A 9230-nucleotide genomic window follows, 5' to 3' on the forward strand; every position below is an offset into this window, starting at 1 on the left:
CCTTTTTATAATCCATACAAAATGTGTGAGTGGGTGTGGTGAACAGGTTCAGTAATCTGCACTCCTGTGCACTTACAGTCACATTTTGTGTGCAGAACATTGGCCACAGAACCTGAGGACAGAAACAAGGGGAAGTTCTGATGAGAACACAAACAAACACACACACAAACACACACACACACACACACAGAGTACGTATGGAAGTGTTGTTCGTCTCGCCCTGGGGCAGGCAGAGTGGAAACCGCAGACGGATACGCAGACTAGGGGCAAGACGAGGACACAGCAAAAGGCGTGTGCACAAACACACATTCACAAGGCCAATAAAACAGAACAGCTCAGTAAACGGCAATTAAAGCCCCAAGTACTAATTAGGTGGAAATTACTGCCAGTGAGAAGCCAGAGAGGAGGACTGGGAGGGGGGCAAAATGGCGGCCGAGAGTTGGCAACATTTAACAGAGATATATATACACACACACACACACACACACACACACACAAACACACATGCATCTCTCTCTCTCTCTCTCAGACACACACACACACAGGCACACAGACACTCACACCAACCCAGCCAGCCAAACATCAACTTCTTGCATGGGAAAATCTTTTTCTAGAGTTTGGTAATTCCATGGTTTATCAAGGATCATTACTTTGGTCTCCGAGGTTCTGTTTCTCACACGTTGCAACCCTCAAAGTGCACAGGGCTGTTCCATTCTCAACAGGAGACATGTGAATGCCAGCTTGTACACATCCAATATTCTGCACCGCACTAGGCTTGCTGCGTCTGGAATAGCTGTCCTTTCCCATTGAAATGCTGGCCAATGCAACACACACTTCATTCACTTACACTTACAGTACTAATAGATTAGGCTGACTCTCTATTTCCTCTCTCACACACACTTGGATGCACACACACACACAGACAGACATACTCTCGTGCACACACACACACACGCACACACCCTCACTCTCTGTCTTTCACATGCCAATGCACACACACATGCACATACCTCTCCAGTGAACAGGCTTATTCCAAGCTTTGGCGGGTTTAATGTGTCGATGCCCTTTATAATTGAGTATTGATCTCAGTGTCAGCCTTGGTGGAGTGAAGAATATACAGCACAAGGAGAGACAAGCCTGGACTGCTGCTACTAACAGCGGAGGAAGATCATTATCGCAAAACATGCCGTGTTTGTGTGTGTGCGCTTGTGTGTGTGACAGAGAGAAGTAGGCTGAGGTTTTTAAGGGGCGCAGGTCTGTGTGTGTGTGTGTTTCTGTCTGTCTGTGTGGCTAGAGTATGTGTGCCTAAAATATTGCCCTTTGAGCGTCTCTGTCTCTGTGTGTGTGTGTGTGTGTGTGTGTGTGTGTGTGTGTGCGTATGTATGTGTGGGTATGTGTGTGTCTCTGTGTGTGTGTATATGTGTGTGTGTGTGTGTGTGTGTGTGTCTGTGTGTGTGCGTGCATGTGTGTGTGTGTGTTTGTTTGTGTGTGTATGTGTGTGTGCGTGTGTGTGTGTCTGTGTGTGTGTGTATGCGCGCGTGTACACACGTATGTGTGTGTGTGTGTGTGCATGCATGTGTGCACACGTACTGTATGTGTGTGTTTGTGTGTGTGTGTGTGTGTGTGTGTGTTTTCCTTTATCAGTGTCTCTGCCCTTGTTTATATGGTATTTACAGACCTTAGAGATAAGCCCCTATAGGAAATAGATAAGTTCCACAGCGCAGGCCTCAGAGCTCAGTATTTGCTGTCTTCACGAACACTGGTTGCAGTCACCTTCTTTTCATAGGTTTGTATTCCTATAAAGAGATCCAAAGTCTGCTAACTAGGGTTGGGTATCGTTTGGGTTTTATCCGATACCGGTGCTAAATCTGCATAGACTGTCTGCCTCTTCACCCCCTCCATGTTTGGATACTGTCTGTCCACTAGCCACTTTTTACCACTGTCTTTCTGCCTTTCTGCGTGCTATATTAGCACATATGCATAACCCCTCCCTCCATGCCATAGCCGAACTGTGGCCACACCTTTTCTTAAAATAGTTATATATATAGATGGATATATAGACTCTATTCTTGCACTGTTGGACTTTTCCTAGGGTTGGACATTTGCACTATCACCATGACCACTATCACCATTGCACTAGCACCTTAACTTACCTTACTATGCACAGAGAATCACAGGCTCAGTCCCTGCCTCAGTCATTGCAAGCACCTCTTGATTGATTAATCACCACTATGTGGATACTGTTTTTAGAATTTATTTAGATTAAGTGTTAGTTAGTATAATTTGTATTTTAGTATATTTAGTATATTCTTTATCTTCTACTGTCCTTATTGCTTAGTTGTGTTTTTATATTATATACTTTTAATTACTTTTTCTGCTGTTAGTGAATGTGTGTGTGTATGCTACTGAGACCTTGAATTTCCCCTGGGGATCAATAAAGTATCTATCTATCTATCTATCTATCTATCTAAATCGATACTTTTGAAACGGTGCCAGAACCGGTACTTTGTTTTTAAATTAAAATGGTCTAAAGCAAGGGTCACCAAATGGCGGACCGCGGTCCAAGTCCGGACCCTGACATGATCCTATCCGGACCCGGACCATAATAGACTAATTAGGGTTTCACGTAAGATTTCAAAGCTGCGCTAAATGTTTCGTTGGTTAGGATAACAGCATTTACTTCAGGAACCATCATTTCGCTTGCTGCTACTCAGCCATAGCCTGACGAGCCAGACCCACATTTAAATGTAGGGTCTGGGCACTCACCATTCGCAGTGCTCAGTCCGAGGGGCGGGATAATCGGTTGTCTTTCAAATTCCCTCTGCACGCAATAGGACAGCGCTGAGTACCATGCGTTTTCCCACCAGTGGAGCTAGTTGGCTAGTTCAAACTTTTGCCATCTTGAAACAAGCTTAACTCGTGTCACACTGTTGGCCAACAGCAACATCCATCTTCTTTGTTTTCAAGTAGCAGGGAATTCAAGCCAAACCGTTGCAACTCTGCCCTCAATCATTATGTTAAGCCCGCGACTCTATACACGATTTGATTGGCCTGATAGAAGTTTGATTTTTCGAGCTCACAAGCCAACGGAGGGTTGCTAGACTAGCCCTGGCAGCAAATTTAATTTGCTGCCGCTAGGGTGCGTCTAGATTTTTAGGCTAACTCAGCCAGTGAAATCTGTGAATTCTGATAAAGTCGAGTCAGTGAGTAGGCTAAAGTAGCTTACTATGGGGAAGAGACTGATAGCCTGAAACGAGCGAGGAGAGGAGACGGGACGAGAAACAATCAGATGGATATCTAAGTTAACGATAAGTTATTTTCAAATCATCGATTGCTCAAAGAGGAAAAAGCTAGACAGCGAGAACAGAGCTTTATATAATGATACGGGGGCAATACCACGTAAAACTGTCACGTCCGTAACGCCAACTAAGTATGGATGTGATAGTTTTGCGCGGAATTGCCCTGGACCTCTTCTATTCCGAGACAGGCGATTTTTAAAAGCGCCAATTTGAAGCACCTCTAGGCTACTAGACAAAGCATATATTTTGAACAAGCATAGGGTAGGGTAGGCCCATTCAACAGAGACCACAGAATATTTTACGATTTAAGAAGGCAATATGTTTGATCCACCACAATCTAGTTAAGCCTACATGCATTCACTGCCCAACAACGTGATGTTCCTGGGTTTCCAGGATTTCGGGTCAACATAAAAAAACTAAAAAAATAAAATTAAACTTGCTGATTAATGGGTTCAAGGAACCAGTTGTGGAATATCCATCCTTGTCTCAGCTCAAATTTTATTTTAAGTTCACGTTAAGATCTTAAAAATAGCCAAGGCTACTCAGTTTTTCTCCCCAATTACTCTTATCTTGCCTTTTTTTCATTTCGAATGTTGCCTTTTAGGCTACTTATTTTATGTCACATTAAACATTAGTCCTAGGCCTACAACTAGGCTCCATCCATCCATCCTAACACACATACATACATACATAGCCTAAACACGTTAAACATTATGATGATCCGGATCTTTGCTTGAGGAAATGTTCCGTAACTGGACCTCGCTGAAGATTAATTGAATACCCCTGGTCTAAAGCATGAATTGCTTTTTTTTTTTTTTGATAAGACAAATTTAAACATGGAATTGAACTGTTATATTCAATTTACTATCAATATTTCATTGCTTCTACGCATAATACATTTAAATGTTAAAACAGCTTGCCATGGATGCACACACAATGGCAAGCTCTGCTTTCAAGTTTACCCAGTGTAAGCGGCTTGCCATAAGGTATGTTAAAACCGCTGGCCATAGAACTGCCAGGACACGGACAACGGCATTTGCAAGCAAGCTAATCTAACAGGTAATCTAACTACTACTTTCCAGTTAATTCAGTGTGTTCCCAAATGCTTCAAGAAATTTCATGTCTTCCCCCATAACATGCATTAGTTTTGAACATGTTAGGCTACATTATGTCGGTGTTGAAGTATTTAGATTCCCAGCGCTAGTAGGCATTTTAACAGCAACTATGAGCTAACACCAGTCAGCTGAGTTTAATAGCGATAACGTACGGAGATGGTTCTGTAGCCTCTTTGACAGTGACATCAGGTATGTAACCTACATATTTGTGTTTATGCCAGCTTACTTTTAACATGATCTTCATATTCATTGTGATGCTGGGCCTCATGCACATGAAAGATTAATATCATGCCATTATGTTGTTTAGAACAACCGAAGTTTTCACCTTACAACTTTGCTGATAACATTTCAAATAAATGCCAGTTAGCGCAATAGCAAGGATATTGTGTAACGTAGGCTATACTGTTGATCAGAGCTTATATTGTAAAGTGGGAGGTGCCAGAGCGCAAAGGCGGGGTGGATCCGGCGACTCAAAACGGGGATTTGAGGTTACGGACCAACAACAAGGCGTAGCCTACATAGCTCTGACTAAAAAAACTAAACAACGCGGTGTGTACACCAGGGCAATGCTTATTAACTTCAGAACTTGCAACAAACTGCACTGCATGGGTGTAAAATGTAAAAAAACAAAAAAAAAAAAAACAGCAATTATCCATTAGGCCTATCAAATTATCGAAAAAACTAGACAAACACTATGCATAGGCCGAAATAAAAACATATAGGCTATAGTATGCTATATATTGCAATGATGACCACCCAGTAATCAATAATCTACTAGATACAGCGTGGAATGATTAGTAATTTCTGATTGACACATCTGAATACCTATCTGAACCCCTATTCCACCCCGGACAGGTATGAGAGGGAGCGGGAGACACAAACACACACACACACACACACACACAGACCGGGAAAACAGGAGATAGCCTACAGGGGAACCAACAAAACAGTCCAACAAGGGGCTAATAGCTTCGGCGCTAAATTATGCTATATATTGCAATGATAACCACCCACACCCAGTAATCAATGATCAACTAGATACAGCGTGGAAGCGCGATTTCTTCCTACCGTAGCCTAGGCCTACTTGTCCAAAATGGCCCATACAGCATCCAGACCCCCGGCCTCCATTACCCTGCTTCTTTCTCTACACCTATGTCCTTTAGAAATCCATGACCTCACGTAAGGAAAGGGGTTGAACCAGGCAAGTGGCGGGCCGACAAGGCAAATGAAAAGTAGGGAGGAGATGGTAGAGGTGGTAGCCTATTCCCTGAAAGCCCTGATGACATTCCGCGGGCTATCGATGCAAAACTGCTGGCAGAGCGTCTCAACTTCTCTCTGCCCGAACAGCGCGTCACCATCCTGTGGCCAATATTTTGGATAAAGCACTTTCAAATCCTCGATTAGCTTGTTGTATCCTGTTTGGTCTTTCCCCTATTTCTAAAGACTAATAAGAAAGATATCAACATTGAACACTACACAAACAGTAATTTATTTATTTTTCGTTTAGGCGATTTATTTTTTTATATTGACGTAGGAGTTGACGGATCCAATAAAAATGGTTCCGGATCCAACGTCGGAGGTGCCGGAACATGTTCCAGCGTGTTCCGGCTCAAATTAAGCCCTGCTGTTGATGTTGTTTCATAGCTTTTTGCTTGTGTGTAGTTAGGCCCACTGCTATATTTTGACAGGAGCTCGTGATATCACTTTATAGTAAACTACTTGGGCTCACGCAAGCTGTCAAACACTGTCCACTCGCCTAGATGTGGTGCACCCCTCTGGTTTATACATCCAGTGTTTATGTTAGCTAACTGTATCTGGATGTGTTGCTATCAGAGCAAGTCGTTAGAGATTGCGCATGACATGCAGTGATGCCTCGTATATAAAAAAAAAACGTGATTTTAGCACCGAAATGAGGCACCGAAATCCACGTTGTTATTCGATGCAGTTATTACCGTTTGCGTTGGCACCAGTGCCATATTAGAACCGTGTTTAGGTGCCCAACCCTACTTTTAACAGAAAGATTTGGGACATTTCAACATCAGTATAGTTTGTGACGGAGCAGTTTGACCATTGATCGGTCAAAGGCTTGATTTCTGAATCTGCCGTTGTGAGTTTGTGTCACTTTGGAGTGTCTGCTAAATACCAGCCACTTTACTTTTACTTTAAAATGCACTTAAAACAACAACAACAACAATATTAATATCTAAAAAACATATATCATATATCATGCATTGCAGATATGAGTTACAAACAGTTATTACACGGCTCTTCAGAGTGCTGCAGAAAGTTCCATTCATATGAATGGGTCTTCCCAGCGTTCGGAGGTCTGTTAAATCTATATAATCACCGGCAAAGTATATAACCACCGTTGTCAATGGCAACAGGTTTTGTACTTCTGAATAATGTCTTTTATATCACTCCGCAAGAAGTCCATTCGCTTATTGCAATGGAATTTCTTTGAAAGGTCAGCTAGTAATATGTTGCCACGCAACACCTGAAACTATCAAGTTCTATATGTGTGGCGAACTATTTATTTTGTCAGAGGAAGCCACGAAAATAAGTCCCTTCAGGTCGAAGCAAAACCCCTCCTGCGCGTCGGGGTTCTGTTCTCCCTGTCGGGACTTATTTTCTGATAATTACCGGCGGACAATATATTATCCCTTACTTATATTTAAACCACCAGCCATCAAGCATCCTCTGGGCCTTCAGAGCGGGATGGACAGTGAACACACACACACACACACACACTGGGCCTTCAGAGCGGAATGGACAGTGAACACACACACACACACACACACACACACACACACTGGGCCTTCAGAGCAGAATGGACAGTGAACACACACACACACACATACACACACACACTGGGCCTTCAGAGCAGATAGGGAGCTGGAGTATTCCACACCCTGCAAAGCACACACACACACACACACACACACTCACAGACACACACAAACACACACACACACACACACAGACACAGACACACACACCCACACACATTCACATACACTCACACACACAAACAAAATAACACAATAAGTTTGGGCGGCATTTACTCGGGCATGAAGGGCAGGAACTCTGGTCTGATTGTCCTCATTTCACTACAGAAATATCTTACACTCACACACACACATGTACACACTCACACGCACACATGTACACACTCACACGCACACACACACGCATGCACATGCACACACACACAAATACTGTACACTCACACACAGTCACACTCCCACACACACACACACACACACACACACGCACATGCACAGCAACACGCACAAACACACACACACACATACACTCACATACAGTCACAGTCACACACACACACACACACACATACACACACACGTACAGGATGTGTGGAGTCACACATTCATCATGATACACACACACACACACACTCTCGCAAACACACACAAACACATATAGACACATACTGGATGTTTACACATGCTTTTTCTGTCTCACACAAACTCACCTTCACACACACACACACACACACACACATACACAGTCACACTCCCACACAAACACACACACACACACGTTTCCTCTTAAATTCTAATAACTAGATTGTATTAATTATTCACATGGCAGGACACACAGATATGTCCATCACCATCTTCTCTCTCCAAAAGAACACCCTTCCTTCTCTAAAAGAACACTGTTCCTTCTCTCTCTCTCCAAAACAACACCCTTCCTTCTCTCCAAAAGAACACCGTTCCTTCTCTCTCTCTCCAAAAGAACACCCTTCCTTCTCTCTCTCCAAAAGAACACCGTTCCTTCTCTCTCTCTCTCCAAAAGAACACCCTTCCTTCTCTCTCTCCAAAAGAACACCGTTCCTTCACTCTCTCCAAAAGAACACCCTTGCTTCTCTCCAAAAGAACACTGTTCCTTCTCTCTCTCCAAAAGAACACCATTCCTTCACTCTCTCCAAAAGAACACCCTTTTTTCTCTCCAAAAGAACACTGTTCCTTCTCTCTCTCTCCAAAAGAACACCATTCCTTCACTCTCTCCTTAAAAGAACCCCCTTCCTTCTCTCCAAAAGAACACCGTTCCTTCTCTCTCTCTCCACAAGAACACCGTTCCTTCACTCTCTCCAAAAGAACACCCTTCCTTCTCTCCAAAAGAACACAGTTCCTTTCTCTTTCTCCAAAAGAACACCCTTCCTTCTCTCTCTGGCTTTGAATCCCTGCGTTGACATCTCTGAGTGCATACTGTCTCCACAACATTTTATAATGGCATGCTCTGTGCAGCGTGGCTACATATCCCTTGAAACATCCTCAGGACAGGAGCCTGGGCCATATGGACAGAAACATATGTGCATGCCACTCGGGTCAGTTCGCTGGAAACCTAGACGACAACAGGGGCAGCCGTGGCCTACTGGTTAGCGCTTCAGATATGTAACCGGAGGGTTCGAACCCCGACCAGTAGGCACGGCTGAAGTGCCCTTGAGCAAGGCGCCTAACCCCTCACAAGCGCCGGTGTTGTCCACTAATTCATGGATTGCATAAATGCAGAGACCAAATTTCCCTCACAGGATCAAAAGAGTATATATACTTATATATACTTAACACAGCACTATCAGACAGTCATTGTCCCATTGCATGAGATGAACTGCTATTTTCACCCTGATGTCACCTATTGCCGCTATTGCTATTATCGGAACAGAGCACTTCCTGTGGTCACCACCATCAGATGTGTTACGTGCAGACGGAGATGATTTATTATGTGAGTTGTCTTACACTTGACCAGTCAGTTAGAAATGGGTGGGAAACCTGCTTTATCAATATATTACAAG

This window comes from Alosa pseudoharengus, unplaced genomic scaffold, assembly GCF_046254945.1.
Source record: "Alosa pseudoharengus isolate Yale_2024_CS ecotype anadromous, Long Island Sound unplaced genomic scaffold, YU_APseudo_1.1 YU_APseudo_1.1_scf_4, whole genome shotgun sequence".
Classification (NCBI taxonomy): Eukaryota; Metazoa; Chordata; class Actinopteri; order Clupeiformes; family Clupeidae; genus Alosa; species Alosa pseudoharengus.